Here is a 19,400-nt window from a genome sequence, read left to right as displayed (position 1 = left end):
TTTTATCTTTGAGAAAAAAGGAGGAAAAGAATAAAACAGAAAAGAAAATGGTATCATATTTGGTTATTATCTATCTAGTACATATATAAACTAGTGTTTCACTGAATGAGACATATTTAACAATACAATATTTCCAAATGTTGAAGAGAAAATTTCTGATTTATATAAATTCACATTTAGTTTATAAACTACAAATTACACATAATTTAGAAAATTTTACTATAATCAACAGTTTCTGCTGGCACATAATAGGATATCAACTTGAAATGCAATTATTTTACATACTTCTTAAAATATAATGCAGTAGAGTAACAGAATCAAAGAGATAAGAGTAATCTTGGTATAAAATTGGGTTTGGACACTGATTTTTGAAAGTTAAAAGTCGCATGCTGAAAGTCTTTATTTAGGACATTACCAAATAGGCAACTAGCAAAGCTGCCAAGATACTTGCATTATAGGAGACAAAAATATGAATGGGAAACTATACTTAAATGAAAATGAGAGTACATCTTAGTGAAGATGCAAAAAAACTGGCATGAGGGTCAAGAGGCCTGAGCTACAAGCTCAGCTCTGCCATAAACTATATGAAAAATCTTGAATGACTCATTTCTTCATTCTGAAATTCAGAATTTCTCAAAAAAAATATAAAAGAAAATATGTAAAGTTTAAAAGATAAAGAGTGTAAAGGCATTCTAGGAAAAAATGGAAATAGAAACTAAAAAGCAAAATGAACACAACATACTAAGAGAATGTTAAGTTGGTTTAATGGCTGGATTGGTGACTTTCAGCCAGTTACTTCTCCGCTATGAGTCTCACTTTTCTTACCTAATAATAAAACTTACTTCATAGTTTTACTGTATATATTAATAAATAAATAAATAAATGGAAAACTAGTAAAGTCCCTTATACAACTATATATTTTTAGTTAAAGAGAATCACTATGTTACTCTAAGAATATAATTTTTAGATGATAATAAACATGCAGGATACAGATATGAGGAAACAGTCACTAAGGTCACTCTTAACTCTGAAGTTTTATGATGCTAAGCTTTGCTTTAAGAGCTGCAGAGGCATTTGAAAAAATTCAATATGTATTCAGGCTAAAAACTATAAGTAAATTAAGACTGGAAGGAAGTGTCCTCAGTTTAATAAGAACATTTACCAAAAAAAGAAAAAGAAAAGAAAAATCCTACAAGCAAAAACATTAACAGCGGTAAAAGACTAGATGCTTTCCCATAAAACTGAGAATAAGGCAATCAGGTCCACACCTACCCCTTCAATTCAATACTGTGTCATAGGTCATATCTGATGTAATAAAATAAGAACAATAAAACAAGAAAAATACAAATTCATTCAGATATAAACTATCCCTATTCCTAGACAACATAATTGCCTATGGAAAAAATCTCAAATTGACAAATAAGCTACTAAAAATGTAATAGATGAGTTTAGCAAGGATGCAGAATATAAAGTCAGTGTCATATTACTATAGACTAACAGTGAACAATTAGCAACTTGAATGTTTTAAAAGAATATAATTTATAATAGCAAAAAAGAGAAAGGAAATACTTAGGCATAAATCTAACAAAATATATGTGATAAAGGAAGATGAAAAAAATCCTAAGAACAAACAAAAAACTGATGAAAGTAATCAAACAAGATACAAATAAATGGAGAAATAGACATTGGTTCTGGATTGAAAGAACAACAGCATTAAAATCAAGATGTCAAACTCTCCTAAATATGTAAAGATTCAACACAATTTCAATCAAAATCTGAACAAGATAGCAAGGTTTTTTTAGAAACCCATAAGCTTATCCTAAAATTTATATGTAAAAGGAGCTAGAATAACCAAAAATAGGTTTTTAAATGATAAAAAAAAGTTGGAAGACTTACACCATCTGATTTTAGGGCTTACTATAAAACTACAGAAATCAAGATGGTGTGGAGTTGGAGAAACAATAGTCACATAGTTCAATCAAACAGAACAGAGCCAAAATGTAGTCCAACATATACATAGTCAATCAATTTTAAATAAAGATAAAAAATAATCCAATAGAAAAAGGGAAGTCTTCTAAACAGGTGGTATTGAAATAATTAGAAATTCATATGCAAAATATAAATGTTTAAAACTCTCAATCCATAGTAGATGCCATATATAAGTATTAATTTTACATGGACCATATAATCTCAACAAATGAAACATAATAGAAATTATATCAAGCATTTTTTCTGACCAAAACAGTAAGAAACTAGAAATCAATTATGAAAGGAAAAAGGAGAAAACAAAAACTCATGGAAATTAAATAACCCATGCTACTAAAAACTACTGGTTCATTGAAGAAATCAAAGAAACAAACAGAAAATACCATGAGACAAGTGAAAATAAGACAAAACTTTCAAAATTTATGGGACACAGCAAAATCAGTTCTAAGAGAAAAGTTTATAGCAATACAAGCCTACCTCAAGAAACAAGAAAAATATCAAATAAACAACCTAACCTACCATCTACAGGAATTAAAAAAAGAAGAAAAGAATAAAGTCTGAACTCTGCAGAACTAAGAAAATAATAAAGATCAGAGACAAAATAAATAAAACAGAAACCAAAAAATCAATAGTAATAATCAATAAAATCAAGAGCTGGATTTATAAAAAGAAAAGCAAAATCAATCAGCCATTAGCCAGGCTCATTAAATAAAAAGAGAAAAGACCCAACTAAAAATGAAACAAAGGAGGAAAAACTGCAATCAAAACTACAGAGATACAGGGACTTCCCTGGTGGTCCAGTGGCTAAGACTCCATGCTCCAAATGCAGGGGGGCATGGGTTTGATTCCCTGTCAGGGAACTAGATCCCACATGCTGCAAGTAAGAGTTTGCATGCCACAACTAAGACCTGGCACAACCAATAAATGAATATAGAATTTAAAAAAAAACTGCATTACCAATCACACACACAAAAAAAACTACAGAAATACAAAAAAAAAAAATCATAAGAGAATAACATGAACATTTATAACAACAAATTGGACAAGCTAAAGAAGTGAATAAATTTCTAGAAATACAAAATCTTTCAATACTGAATCAGGTAGAAATAGACAATCTGAATAGGTCAACCACTAGTAGTGAAATTGAATTTGTAATCATAAAACTCCCAGCAAACAAATGTTCAAGACTGGAGAGCTTCACAGTAGAATTTTACCAAACATATAAAGAAGAGCTAATATCTACCCTCCTCAAACTATTCCAAAAAACTGACAAGGAGGGAACAGTTCAAAATTCATTCCATGAGACCACTATTACCAATACCAAAACGAGGCAATGACACCACAAAAAAAATGAATATTATTATAGGACAATATCTCTATTAAATATAGAGGCAAAATCCTCAACAAAATATTAATAAACTTAATTTGACAATATTTTAAAAGGATCACACACCATGATCAAGCAGAGTTTATTCTAGGAATGCAATGATGGTCCAACATCTGCTAATCACCGCTTTAACAAAAAGGATAAGAACCACTTGATCATCTCAACAGATGCAGAAAAAGCATTTGGAAAATTCAGCAACATTTATGATAATAATTCCAACCAATGTAGGTACAGATGGAACATATCCTATCATAATAAAGGCCATTAATGACAAACTCACAGATAATATCATACTCAATGTGAAAAGATGAAATCAGAAATAAGACAAGAATGCCCACTTTTGCAACTTCCATTTGATATAGTTTTGGAAGTCCTAGCCACAGCAACCAGAAAACAAAAAAAAATTAGCATTCAAATTGTAAGGGAAGAAGTAAATCTGCCACTATCTGCCTATGACACCATATTATATATAGAAAACCCTAATTTTTCCATGGGAAAAGCTATTTGAACTAATAAATGACTTCAGTAAATTTTCAGAATATAAAATTAATATATAGACATCTGCTGCTTTTCTATGCACTAACAATAAACTATAACAAAGAGAAAGCAAGTCTCACTTAAAATCACATCAAAAAGAGTAAGATATCTAGGAAGAAACTTAACCAAGGAGGTGAAAGACTTATACTCTGAAAATTATTAAAAAAATATTAAGGAAACTTAAGATAATACAAAGGAATAAAAATATGTCCTGTGGTTATGGATTGGAAGAATTAATACTATTAAAATGCCCATTCTATCCAAAGCAATCTACAGTCTTAATGCAATCCTTATCAAGATACTATTGACAATTTTCACAGAACTAGAATAATTAATCCTAAAATTCATATGGAATCACAAAGGACCTTGATTTGCAAAAGAAATTTGAAGGATAAAGAACAAAGCTGGAAGTATCACATTCCCTGACTTAGACTATGCTAAAAAGCTACAGTAATCAAAATAGTATGGCACTGGCACAAACACAGACACATACATCAATTGAACAAAACAGAGAGCCCAGAAATAAATCCATGCACTTATGGTCAATTGGGGTTTCCCTAGTGGCTCAGAGGGTAAAGCGTCTGCCTGCAATGTGGGAGACCCAGGTTCAATCCCTGGATTAGAAGATACCCTGGAGAAGGAAATGGCACCCCACTCCAGTATTCTGGCCTGGAGAATTCCATGGGCTGTATAGTCCATGGAGTTGCAAAAAGTCGGACACATCTGAGTGGCTTCACTTCATTCACCTTACGGTCAATTAGTAGTAGTGTTAGTTGCTCAGTTGTGCCCAGCTCTATGCAACCCCATGGACTGTGGTCCACCAGGCTCCTCTGTCCATGGGGTTCTCCAGGCAAGAATACTGGAGGGGGTTGCCATTTCCTTCTCAATTAATTTACTATAAATTAAGCTAGAATATAAAATGGAGAAAACACAGTCTCTTTAATAAGTGGGACTAGGAAATCTGGCCAGTGCAATCACAAAGAATGAATATAGAAAATTTTCTCATACCAAATACAAGAATAAACACAAAATAAATTAAAGACCTATCTATAAGACTGGAAACCATACAACTCCCTGAAGAAAACACAGGCAGAACACTTTGGCATATCATAGCAATATTTTTTTGGATTTCTCTCCTAAGGCCGAAAAAGCAAGAACAGAAATCAACAAATGGGACCCAATTAAACTTAAAAACTTATATACAACATATATAAGCAACATGCACAATATCAAAAAGATAATCAATCAAAAAAAAAATGGGTAGAAGACCTGAAGAGACATTTTTCCAAAGAAGACATACCAATGGCTAATAGACACATGAAAAGATGCTCAACATTACTAATAACCAGAGAAATGCAAATCAAAACCACAGCAAGGTTTCACCTCACATCTGTCAGAATGACTATCATCATAAAGACTAAAAATTACAGATGTTAGTGACAATGTGGAGAAAATGGAGCCCTAGTACATCATTATTAGGATTACGAATTGATGCAGCCACTATTGAAGAGTATGGAGGTTGCTCAAAAACTAAAAATAGAACTACCATATGACCCAGCAATCCAATTCCTTCATTATATAAGAGTAAAACAAAAAACACTAATTCAAAAAGATATATACACTTCAATGTTCATAGCAGCATTATTTACAATAGTCAATACATGGAAGCAACCTAAGTGGCCATCAACAGATAAACGGATAAAGAAGATGTGCAATATACATACAATGGAATATTACTCAGACACAAAAAACAAGGAACTTTTCCCATCTGCTACAAGATGGACAGAACTGGGAACTATTACGCTTAGTGAAATAAGTCAGACAGAGAAAGACAAATACTGTATGTTATCACTTATATGTGGAACCTAAAAAATAAAACAAATGAATGAATGTATCAAAACAGAAACAGACTCACAAATATAGGAAGAAACTAGTAATTACCAGTACAGAGATAGAAAGGGGGAGGGCAGTTTAAGGGTAGGTGATTAGCAGGCACAAACTATTATGTATAAAATAACTATCTTACAAGGATATACTATACAGTGCAGGGCATATAATAAATATTTTATATAACTTTAAGTGGATAATCTATAAAAATACTGAATCAATATACTATACACTTAAAACTAACATAATATTGTAAATCAAATATACTTCAATAAAAGCTTTGAAAATAAATAAACATGGATCATAAATCTAAATTTAAAATCTAACACCATGAAACTTTTGGAAGAAAATATGGGAAATAATTTTGTTACCTTCAGTAAAACAAAATATTTTTAGAATTAACATCATTCAAATGCATGACTCATACAAGAAAAAAAAGATGAACTGGACTTTACAAAAATTACAAACTTGTTCTGTGAAAGGTACTGCTAAAGGGAAAAAAGTCAACCCTAGTGTGGGAAAAAATTTATGCAAAACACATGATCTATGACTTATATCCAGAACATATAAGAAACTCTCAAAACTTGATAATAATATAAGAGAACAACCCAAATTAAAACATTAAAAATTTCTGAACAGATAACCTCATCAAAGAATGCAAACAGATGACAAGAAAAAAAAACATGAAAAGATTTTCAAAGTCACACTAAAATCACAATGATAAACAGCTACATATCTATTAGAATGTCTAGGATTATAAAATACTGACAATAATAAGTGCTGACAAGGATATGCATATATAGGGCTCTCATAAATTGCTGATGGAAAGGCAAATTGATACAACCTCTTTATAAAACAGTTTATTCATTATTTATGAAGATAAACACATACTTAACCATATGAGCAAGCAATGCTGCCCCCAAGTACTTACACAAGTGAAATAAAAACTTATACTCATAAACACAAAAAAGTACAGAAATATTTACAGCAGCTTAATTCATAACTGCCAAAAATTGGAAACATCTGCAAAACTCCTTCAGTGGGTAAACATACTATGGTAGCATTTGCCACTTTTTAAAAATATCTTATTTGTTTGTTTACTTCTACTTATTGTCTTTCCTCTTATAATAGAACACAGGCTTCCCCAAAATAGAAGAACCTTTTCTGTCTTGTTCAATGCTGGTACTGAGTACACAGAAAAGTTTTTGACATGTCATCAGCACACCATAAATAGCTGTTGAGTATTAAAGGCAGGAAAAATAACATTTATGGAGTGGTTTCTTTATGTCAGGAAAAACTTCAATAGCTTTTTATATATTATATCAGTTAGATAGGCAACTGTGTCACTAAGAGCATAAGATATCTTGCCAAAGTCACACAGTAAACAGCTGAAGTAGAATACAAATCCTGACAGTCTGATTCCAAAGCTTGCACTTAAATCCAAATTAGGAAATGATGGAAGGGCATTATTGGAAAGAGATAGTGAAATGCAGGGAGGTGTGAAACAGCACACTCTCTGCAGGAAGCTATAAGAAGGCAAATAAGAATTCTGGCAAGGCAGACTAAAAATAGGGGCCAGATCATGAAAAGGACCATAGGCCAAACTAAGAAGCTTGGACTTTAATAGGCAGTAGGACCCTTGTTAAAGAGGTTGGCAGTGGAGTGGCAAGGTCAAATTCATAATATACACAGAATGCTCCAGCTCTAGTGTGAAAGATAGACTTAAATAGCACAAGATTCTGGACAAAGCTACATGTTAAAAGAAAATTGCTATAATAAGTCAGGCAACATAAGATAACAGACTGAACTGGAATGACTGTAGCAGAGATAGATAAATTTAGGAAATGATTTTAAAGGTAATAAAACCAAGGGGCAAATTTTATTTTGCCATCTATAAAATGAAGATAATAATAATACCAACTTTTCAGAGTTGTTGGGAAGATTACATATAAACATTTAGAACAATACTGGTACAGCATAAGTAATCAATAAAAACTGAAATAGTAATTATTTTAGTTTTTAGATATGGATCAACAAAGCAGAACTTAAGATAGCTCCTATGTTTCCAGTTTGAAGGACTACATGGATAGTAATACATTCACTGGAATGTAGAGTAGGTAGAAGCAGAAAATTGAAACAGTAAGATAAAGAGTTCACTTTTACAAACGATGAGCTTGAGATATCCATGAAGCATTCAGTGGTAAAATCCACTGAAAAGGCAGTTAAAACTAGGAGTTTTAATACCAGAAGAAATTTTAGAATGTAGATAGATTTGAGAATATGGAAAAAAAACGTAAGATGTAGTGATATGAAATGGAATCATGTAAAAATAAAGGATTTTATAGCAGAGAAACTCATGAAGGAGGATCAGAAGAAACAAGCAAGCAGATACAAGGATGACTGTGTGGATCACAATAAACTGTGGAAAATTCTGAAAGAGATGGGAATACCAGACCACATGATCTGCCTTTTGAGAAACCTGTATGCAGGTCAGGAAGCAACAGTTAGAACTGGACATGGAAAAACAGACTGGTTCTAAATAGGAAAAGGAGTACGTCAGGCCTGTATATTGTCACCCTGCTTATTTAACTTATATGCAGAGCACATCATGAGAAATGCTGGGCTGGAGGGAGCACAAGCTGGAATCAAGATTGCTGGGAGAAATATCAATAACCTCAGACATGCAGATGACACCACCCTTATGGCAGAAAGTGAAGAAGAACTAAAGAGCCTCTTGATGAAAGTGAAAATGGAGAGTGAAAAAGTTGGCTTAAAGCTCAACATTCAGAAAACTAAGATCATGGCATCCAGTCCCATTACTTCATGGCAGATAGATGGGGAAACAGTGGAAACAGTGGCTGACTTTATTTTTCTGGGCTCCAAAATCACTGCAGATGGTGACTGCAGCCATGAAATTAAGACGCTTACTCCTTGGAAGTATGGTTATGACCAACTTAGACAGCATATTAAAAAGCAGAGACATTACTTTGCCAACAGAGGTCTGTCTAGTCAAGGCCATGGTTTTTCCACTGGTCATGTATGGATGTGAGAGCTGGACTATAAAGAAAGCTGAGATCCAAAGAATTGATGCTTTTGAACTGTGGTGTTGGAGAAGACTCTTGAGAGTCCCTTGGACTGCAAGGAGATCCAACCAGTCCATCCTAAAGGAGATCAGTCCTGGGTGTGTTCATTGGAAGGACTGATGTTGAAGCTGAAACTCCAATACTTTGGCCACCTGATGTGAAGAGCTGGCTCATTTGAAAAGACCCTGATGCTGGGAAAGATTGAGGGCAAGAGGAGAAGGGGACGACAGAGGATGAGATGGCTGGATGTCATCATCAACTCAATGGACATGGGTTTGGGTGGACTCAGGGAGTTGGTGATGGACAGGGAGGCCTGGCGTGCTGCGATTCATGGGGTCACAAAGAGTCAAACACGACTGAGCGACTGAACTGAACTTAACAAGGATAACCAAAAAAGAGAAATACCAGGAGAGTCAAGGTAACAATTTCCAACCACTAACTGTCAAATCAAAAGCAAGATAAATTAAGATAATGATTATAATATGTTGTTGAATTTAGCAATATGAAAATTACTTATGACTATCACAATAGTGAAATGCCTATTTAATAAATACTACTAAGTATACTGCCAGATAAGTTTATATTTGAATGCTATCATTTTCAATTATGATCCTAGTACCTGGATTAACTGATACAATGAACAAATACACTAACATTATAAACACACAAATGCACTGATATATGTATATCATGATTATACATATACATATAATTACATATACAATTATAAACAATTTCAAGTATACTTTTTAGACTTAGTAACAAGTCCCAGAAACTCAAATTTTTTTCTATAAAAGATTTCAAGTAAAAACAATAGAAGCTAACTTGAAACAATGAAATGTGTTCAAGTTGGCAGTGTTTACAGTGAAACTGAAATAATATAGCTGATATGCAAATTCGTTAAGTTGTTCCTATTTTCGATATATTGAATACTACCCTACCTTCTGAATGTTTCCTTGAACAACAAACTTCTGACTTCATGAATCAGAAATACAGGTAACTTATGGTGTATCTTATAAAGACCATCCTAAAGTAAGTGTGCTACCAGCTTCATTCAACAAGTAAGTTTACTTAAACTACTAATAAAATATGTACCCATGTTGCAGACACTATTCAAGTCTTTTATGAACACATATTATCAACTTTATAAACAATATCTCAAGGTCAGTAGTATCAAACCAAATTTAAAGGTGAGTAACTAAAGTTTAGTGTGCTTATGTAATTTGTCCAAGGACACAAAGCTGGCAAATAACAGAATGAAGATTCTAATGCCAAAGCTATTGCTTTTTCCCACTGCACTCTAAAACCTGAACGATCTGAAGTATGAGAATTTTTTACACGTCAGTACACTTAAAGATTTCTCTCCCAACCCAACCTTTGTGAGAACAGCTCTATTTGCACTATCACTTAGTCTTCTGTGAGTTGTTGCCTCTTTATATCCTTGGCCTATTTGGTTTTTTCTTTCTTTTTCCTACTAAAAGTCTTTTATGTATTTTGGATATCAATCTTGTATCTTTAATATATTGCACAAATTTATTTTCCAAGAATAGTACCTATATCTTTCAACTTTAGGTCTTTTGTCATATAGACTTTATTTTTACAAACTCAAAAGTATCGATCTATGTCTTTTCAATTTTGCTTTTCTGTGCTTGTATAAGAAATTTAACCCTACTTCAAAAGCCAATAAAATATTTATTTTATATTTATTTTCATAGTTTAAAAGTTTAATTTGTTTTCATATTTAAGACTTCAATTCATCTAAAGTTTTAAAAAATAGTTTGATATAGGGGTATTATTTGTCAAACAACTGAATCATGAGGTCCTACTATTTCTACTATTTTGTAAGGCAACTCCTGCCATATATCAAGCTCACTTATATAAATAGCCTTATTTCTGAGTTCTGGTCTATCCATTTAGACTATTTGTCTATTGTTATGCCAAAGCCATTCTATTTTAATCACTAGTCTGTTAATAAAGATTTTTAGCTGAAATATAATTTTCTATAAAATATACACCCACTCATTATTCTTCTTCAAAGTTGGCTTAGTAGTTGTTTTTAAGACTTTTTTTTTTTAATGTTGACCCCCTTTAAAAGTCAATATTGAATATGTTTCAATATTGTTTCTGTTTTATGTTTTGTTTTTTGGCTCCAAGGCATGTGGGATCTTAGCTCCCCAACCAGGGATCAAACCCACATCCCCTGCATTGAAAGGCAAAGTCTTAACTCCTGGACCTCCTGGAAGTCCTAGCTTAGCTATTTTTTTTTTTCCTGACCCTTTGCTTTTCTACCTGAATTTAGAATTAGCTTGTCAAGTTCTATGAAAAAAATTGAGGAGGAAAATGATTGAAATTGTATTAAAGGGTGATTTGGGGAGAACAGACATCTTCATAATATTAAGCTTTCACTTCTGAAAACCTAGTTTGAATCTCATTTTATCAGATTATCCCTTTACTATCTCTCTTACTGATGTTATCTTTGTATTCCTCTGTCATCCCTTCTCATTTTTCAATGACTATTGTTCACACCTCACTGACGTTTCTCCAATATATACAGAGACAATCTTTGCACTTAACACTCTTGGCACTTTGAATTCCTCCTCTCCAATATTTTACATATAATATCTTCATTATATATTCATTATATATTTCTAGCTGCCCCCATAGTCATACTCTACACCTTGATATTTCCAATATTTACAATAATTGCAATTCCTTCAATTTTCTTTCACTCATCCTATTATCTAATGACAATCTCTTTGTATTTTTTCACTAAGATACACTAACCACGGACTTCACAAGAATATCTTATGAAGAATCTCTCTCTTATCTAAGTTTGCTTGCATGTATCCTGGACTTGCTTGTCTTTCTCTTATTTTGTGGTCTATATTGCTGAAAAGAAAACACAGTCATGGTCTGCTTCAAGCTACAATGGATTATGTGGTATTAAATTTACCCTCTCTCCACAAACAACTATAATTTTGGGCCAGAAAATATAAAACATATTTTTTAGACAGTGGACAGCAGACAACTCATGACTGATCCCTGAGAAGGGGAAATAAGGTAAGGCTTTTGATTACTAAAGATTTCTTTCTGAAGGCACATTCTGAACTATGATGCAAGGCAAAGGAATATATACAAAATGTGGATATCTCACTGAGTTAAACAGAAATTGGAGTTCACAGAACTGGGTTTGTGATGATATGGCTGGAATTATAAAACACAGAGCACCAGAGAAGACAAAACTATGCACAAAAAAACCTCAGAAATCGACACAGGGTTCAACTTGATTCTTTGGGCTGAATGCAAAGCTATACATATATACATAAAGTAAGACTCCATTAAAATAGGCAAAGGACAATTACTAGAAAGTGGTAGAACAATTCCAAGAACTCACACAGAGCTAGCAGACATTGAAATTCAAACAAATCATAACACTTTATTGGAAACTCCAGAAGTATCACATCTTAGTAGCAGGATTAAACTAAAGCCACAGCTCTCTAGACCTACCTGAACAACACTTAAAAGCAACCCTTGATATTCACAATGGGGTAAATGGATCCATATCTGACTAACAACTAGAAAACCAGATAAAATATTTGACATAGATGTTTTCAGACATTGGACAATTAGCATAACAAAGATGGGATCCCTAACAGAAGGGAAACAAATGAGATAATTCCTATGATCACTCTGGCTTTCAAGACACAGGGATGGGAGATGTTCTCACTGTAACCAAATAGATTAGAAAGACTCCTCTGAACATCTAAAACACTCAGTATATACTTCAGAAGTGTTGTGTATGGACCAGGTAAGACTAAACAACCATCACTGCATCAGGCCTGCACTAAGAAAACTTTAAATAAGTCTATCTGTATTATTAAGGGCAAAGAGAAAGACAAAAAAACAAAAAGACATAATAAATAAATAAACTGATTAAATGATATATTAGAAAGTGGTAGATTCTAAAAGAAAAGTTAGAACAGAGTAAGAGGGGTGTGTGAAGGAGGAGAAAAAGGATAGTCATTAAGATTGGCCTCATTAAGAAGATATCAATTGAGCAAAGACAAAGGAAGTAAGGAAATTTGTTATGCAAGTATCTGGTAGAAGGGCAAGTGGGAGCCCTAAGCCAATGCTTTAAGGTAGAATCATGCCTGGCTTGTTTGAGGTACCACAAAGAAAAGCTGTGTGGGCAAGGCAGAAAGTAGAAGAAAATGTGGTCAAAGAAGTATGTAAGTTGTAGGGTGGGGCTGGTGAGTTAGACTGATGATTTTGCAGGATCTGGTGGGTCATTTTAGAAATACCATCTTTTACTCTGACATGCAAGAATTAATTTCAAGAGTTGAACAGAGTAATCATATGATAGAGCTTTTATCATAAAATTACTACCATTTCCCTGTTTTGAGTACACTAAAAGACAGAATTAAACAGGGGGACCAGTTAGGAGACTTTGATCACAGACACAGGTAGGCCTGGAGGTCAGGCATGTGCAATATAGAGTCCATATTCTTAACTGTTAAAGTTTGCTTGATGATGATATTGACAATGATGATAACTTGCAATAGTAGATTTGAAAGAAGAAGGAAGATAGAAAAGGACTAGAGAAAGGATAAGGAGAAGCAAAAAGGGCAGAACAACAGTGTATGTGTGTTAGTCACGCAGTCGTGTCCAAGTCTTCGTGACCCCATGGACTGTAGTCCACCAGGTTGCTCTGTCCATGGAATTCTCCAGGCAAGAATACTGGAGTGGGTAGCCATTTCCTTCTCCAGGGAATCTTTCTGACTCAGGGATTGAGCCCACATCTCCTGCATTGCAGGCAGACTCTATCAACTGAGCCACTGGGAAGGCCTCCACAAACAGTAGTAATAATATATATTAATAATTTGTTGTGGTAGTTTTCTCTCTTGTTGGTTTTAGTATTGTTTCTACTGTTGAGGTGTTTTAGTAAAAACAATAGCCATCAAGTAGTGAATCTCTATCTACCAAACATCATCATAGGCTCTTTATATGCATTCTGCCCTTATACTCACATGGAGTAGTATTATCATCTTTGTTTTACAGATGGAAAATTGAGGTACCAAGAGATTAAGCCGAGTCTGTTTGAATCCATTGTCCTGTGATCTCTCTACCATAATTTGCTGTCTTTGTTTATTGTCAAGTCTAGCCATAGCCAGGATGAAGTTTCACTGAGACTGAAATCTCCAGAATGAAGACCAAAGCAGCAAAAGACTCTTGAAATTTTAGACATGCCATATATAAAAGTGTGTGTGTGTGTATTTAAGCTACCTTGCTGTTTATAATAATGTAAGCAATACTTCACTGTTAAATTTTTTTTTTTTAATTTTGCATTACCTAACACAGAGGACACTCTGTTGGCACACCCAGAAAAAAGAATTTATTCTAAATATATGAACTTTTGAGTTCATTAAACAATTCAAACCAAGAAATCAAAAATAAAGCATCTCACTGTTGATAGGATAGAAAAATAATAAACTGTCTGGCAGAAATTTAGAAATATGAATAAAGAGTTTTAAAAATATTAATATACTTAGCCCATCAATTTTCCTCATAGGAATTTATTCTAAAGAAGTGAAAAGAAATCTGGGTAAAATTTCATGCATAAAGGTGTTCCTAGAGTATTATTTATAACAACAGACAATAAAAGGCAATCTTTATGCCCAAGATTTAAAGAAGGGGTCCAAAAGTACATAACTATTGTACAGCCATGTTTATGATGGTTTAACTGACAGAAAATTTCTTGTAATACTGTTTAGTTTCCGTATAAGATATAAAATGTATACATGTTACAAATTCAATTATACTCTAAAGAATAAAATAGAAAATAAATAAGCCTAGAAGTAAATATGCCAAAAAGTTATTAGTATTTGCTTCTAGGTAGTAAGATCACAGGTGTGTGTGTAAGTATGGGTATGTATGTGCTTTTTCTCTGCTTCTGATAATTATCTATATTGTACAAATTTACTACAGTAAGCATTGGATACTTTTACAGTCAGAATAGAGGGGGAAAAAATAAACTCAAAGAGATAAAAGGAATATAAAAGACAGAAAATACTTTCACCAATCCAGGCACATCATTTTATTTCTTCTTATTGGCTAAAGTTTTATCATGAGTATTTCAATAGGAAGATTTGCTTTCATATCACACGAGTGTTCTGCTGCATAAATAACAAATTTCCATGTAAGAATATTTAATATAGCTTTTTTAAGAGCGAAAATTACTTTTCAGTAAAGATACCTGGATGTTTAGTTATCATAGATTCTTACAAATGTACTATTTACCAACTACTTTGGGAGTTAATATATCAGTCCTGGAATATGACACCATATGTTTCAAGCATTTATCACTTGCTAAAAAACATTAAGGAAGATGATCCAAAAGCTAGACCTGTTTATACAGTATATTCGATGCTTCAATTTTTGGTGGAGTCAGACTTTGATGACTAATATTTCTTTTGCCCGCTAGTACCAAACCCTAAATGAGGTTCCTGACTAGATTACATTCATGCAGTTCTCATTTTAACGGAAATTGGAGAGATGGCAAAAGATTATGGGACGAGCCATTATAAAAACAGACCTCACAAGTCAAACTTAATAGTAAAATCATTCTCTTTCATGTAGACAACCATGAAAACAAATATCCTGTGAGCTAGAGATATGTACTGTATCTTTCCAGCAAATCTTTATGCCTTCTTGAGACAGATTTCCATAACTACATAATGTGATTGCAGTTTATGAAGCAATGTCCCACAGAAAGAGGCTGATAAAGCATCAGCCTCAGGAAAACAGATAAACATGTTCATGATTTTTAATTGTAACAAGGGTAGGATAACACTGTATATGAAGATAGAACTTAGAGCAAATATTTGTTTCTTCAACTTTAAAAAAAGCATCCATAAAACAGTACCAACTCTTGTAAGAAGAATAACAAAACAGTCATTTCACTTCCTTGATTGATAGACAAGATTCAAAAGAGACTGTAAGACTTTAACATGTAGTATAAAAATTATAACACTCTGGAAGAGACATTTTTAATAGCAAAGGGAATATAAGCCACCTAGAAGAACAAACAACAATAAACTTTGAAATGTATGAGCAATTTGTCCAAAAGATTATCCCAGGTCATATAATTTAAGAACACATTTTCCGAACACTCTAGTCATCCAACCTTGCCCTCAATGCCTCCACCTGACTGTAGAAACTATAGGGATACTCTTGATAGAGACTGAAGTGAAAGAAAAACTAGGTTAGGAATTTAATGTGGCCCAAAGTAAAAAAAATATATGTATATACATACATATATACATATATATGTATATATATATATATATATATATATATTTTCAGAGCTTCTGCTAAGTCTCTACTTAGTAAAGGATATGAGGAGAATAGATTCTGTTCCTTGAAAAGTAACAGGTCTCATTTCTTAAGAGATAGTAGATTCCTGGTTGGAATAGACAAGCTGATAAGCATGAGCTGTGGATAAAGAGGAAAAGAGTAATCCCGTTTGTGAAGTTAGAAAACCTGGTAGATTATACTGCTTTAAAGAAAATGTTTCCCTTCCTTAATATGAATTGACTACGCTGCCTTGGAGTTACTGTTCTTTTTTTAAGTGGTCTGTGTATGTGACAACTGTAAGTTGCTGACATGAGATAGACACACCAATAGAAGAACGAGAGGCTGCATGCTTACATCATGGCAGCAGAGAGATCTTCAGAGGGAACCCAAACTAGAGTTCCAAGACTCAGGCCTATACATGTGGCTAAGGCCTCCTGCTATGATTTATACTCTGTAACATAGACTTTGAAAAAAGCACTTTGAGGATTATTGAGGACTTTGAGGAGTTGTCTTGCTGGAATAAGAGGCACCATCCTAGGGATGGTGAAACCCTGTAGATAAAATGTACATTTCCCTAAAGTAATTGCACAGAAGGAATATTATCCTTATTGTGAAAAACTGAAAAAGAAATTATCTCATGAACGTGTAAGTAAAACAAGAAGCAAAGCAAAGAACTAAAGTTTGTCGTAGAGCAATAATCTGTGTGAGGTTTATTTCCCCTCTTGTCATAAACAGCTGAAATAATTCTCAGTTAGCCAACAATGTTCAGAGCTCTCCCATATATATAATTGCTTCTAGTTACCCCTAAATTTCAGTAAACATAACATACACCAAGTCCTTTATCAGTGGTGTTGTAGAAAATTAAAAGAATTGGTAGTAAAGTGAAGTGGCTGTTCATAAACCCCTCTTCTGCTGAAGCCAGCATGCCAGGAAGAGCATTGTGTCAAAGACAAGTGAAGGTCCCTAAATTTCAAACACTGACCATTGCCGACCTAACTATGACTCAAGTTGCAGCTGAAAGAAACAGAGAGAAGTAAGCAACCAAGTGAAAGAGCAAGTAGATTAGATGGACTTAGGATGGGAAACTAAACTCCTCACTCTCCCTCAAATATAGAAAAAAAGAAGCCTGAAGGAAGAAGGCAGATATTAGATTAGAGGGCTATGCTTTCACCTGCTTAAAACAATCCTATCACTATGTACATAAAGCTTATGCAGAATCTTTCAAAATCAGTTGTCTCAATATAACAATAACAACTGATTTCTCAGGGTTAGATTTTTATCAAAGTCTGCTAAAAGTGTATGTCTTTAGTTTTATTTTCATCAATATTTTTATTCAAAACAGTTTTGAACAGGATTGTAAAAACATACACTCTTATGTTACAAAATGTACATGAAGAAATTGTGGTTAAAGATAGATTCATATTATTTAGGTTGGTGCAAAGTAACTGCGGTTTCATACCATGAATTTTAAATCACTAGAACTAGGCTCAATCACAACTTTATTAATAAAAGTAGAAAACATTATAATCAACACATTTTTGCCAATGAGAAATAAATTTGTTTATTCCTGTAGCATAAAAATCCATGTTTCAGGATTCAACGAACTCTTGAAAGGCATCTTCTACCTCCAGCTGGTTATGTAAGCCTTTTCCCTGCAAAAAGCTGTCCAGATGCTTGAAGAAGTGGTAGTCCACTGGCGAGAGGTCAAGTGAATATGGCAGATGAGGCAAAACTTTGTAGACTAATTCTTTCAATTTTTCAAGCATTGGTTGTGCAACGTGCAATTGGGTGTTTTCGTGGAAAAGAATTGGGCTCTTTCTGTTGACCAATGCTGGCTGCAGGCATTGCAGTTTTTGGTGTATCTCATTGATTTGCTGAACATATTTCTCAGATACAATGGCTTCACCTGGATTCAGAAAGCTGTAGTGGATCAGATGGGCAGCAGATCACCAAACAGTGACCATGACCTTTTTTGGTGAAAATTTGGCTTTAGGAAGTGCTTTGGAGCTTCTTCTTGGTCCAGTCACGGAGATGGTCATCACTGGTTGTCATATAAAATCCACTTGTCATTGCAGGACACAATCCAATCAAGAAATAGTTGGTTGCATAGAATAAAAGGAGACAACAGTTCAAAATGATGATTCTTTTTTTTTTTTTCCCTGATTGGCGGTCAGCTCATGGGTACCCACTTACTGAGATTTTTCATCTTTCCAATTTGCTTCAAATGCTGAATGACCATAGAATGGTCCACGTTGAGTTCTTCGGCAACTTCTCGGGTTGGTCGTTGTCAACTTCCAATGGCCAGCAACTGCGCTCATCATCTTCAAGGCTCTTGTCTCCTTTGCAGAATTTCTTGGACCACCACTGCACTGTACATTCGTTAGCAATTCCTAGACCAAATGCTTTCTTGATGTTGCAAATTGTCTCCGCTGCTTGCTGACCATTTTAAGCTTGAAAAAGAAAACTGCTTGACTTTGCTTTTTGCCTAATATCATTTCCCTAGTCTAAAATAAACATAAAATAAACAGCAAGTAATAAGTCATTAGCAAAAAGACAAAGTGAGAAATGTGCATTAAAATAACTTAACCACTTTTATTTAAGAATGTATTCCAATATCAAAAGGCAAAGTTCAACAATGCAAAACCATGAATACTTTTGCACCAACCTAAATACTATCAGAATAACAGAAAAGTTAGTATACAAAAACACAAATAAAAATGTTTTCCAGAGTCATTAAGGTGGGTTATAAAATTGACTCTGAGTTCTGCAACAGCCAAACAAAGTGAAAAGCAGGATGAATTACAAGAATCATATTGCTTTTAAGATATAAACACCTTGTTACATAGGTGAAGAAAATCTTTTTGTGAAGATGAGTCCTGTGAAGAAAAGATATACAGAACAGCACCATATAATAATTATAAGTCACTTCCAGTGGTTCCTTCTAGGCTTCCCCCATGGAAGCCTAGCACATCATGCTAAAGCTTCAATTGGTAAAGAACACTGTGTGTTCTTACATAATCTGCTTATATTTTTAATAACCACCAGATAACAAAAGCCAGCATATTATACCTGTTATTCTATACCTCTTGAAATAAAATGATATCACTACTGCACATATAAAAGAATATATTTCTAATATAGTCACTATTTTGATATTCCTAAAATAA

The 19,400-nt window shown here is 33.5% G+C and overlaps 1 protein-coding gene across 10 annotated transcripts in view; it reads right to left on the bottom strand.

Annotated features, from left to right (window-relative positions):
• LOC145504408 (BEN domain-containing protein 5) overlaps positions 1-19,400 on the bottom strand; it is a 1,377,102-nt gene that overhangs the window by 1,168,095 nt on the left and 189,607 nt on the right. The window lies entirely within an intron of this gene.

This window comes from Giraffa tippelskirchi, chromosome 5 (assembly GCF_054371585.1).
Source record: "Giraffa tippelskirchi isolate mGirTip1 chromosome 5, T2T-mGirTip1v1.2.pri, whole genome shotgun sequence".
Classification (NCBI taxonomy): domain Eukaryota; kingdom Metazoa; phylum Chordata; class Mammalia; order Artiodactyla; family Giraffidae; genus Giraffa; species Giraffa tippelskirchi.
This window is presented reverse-complemented; position numbering and strand designations above follow the sequence as displayed.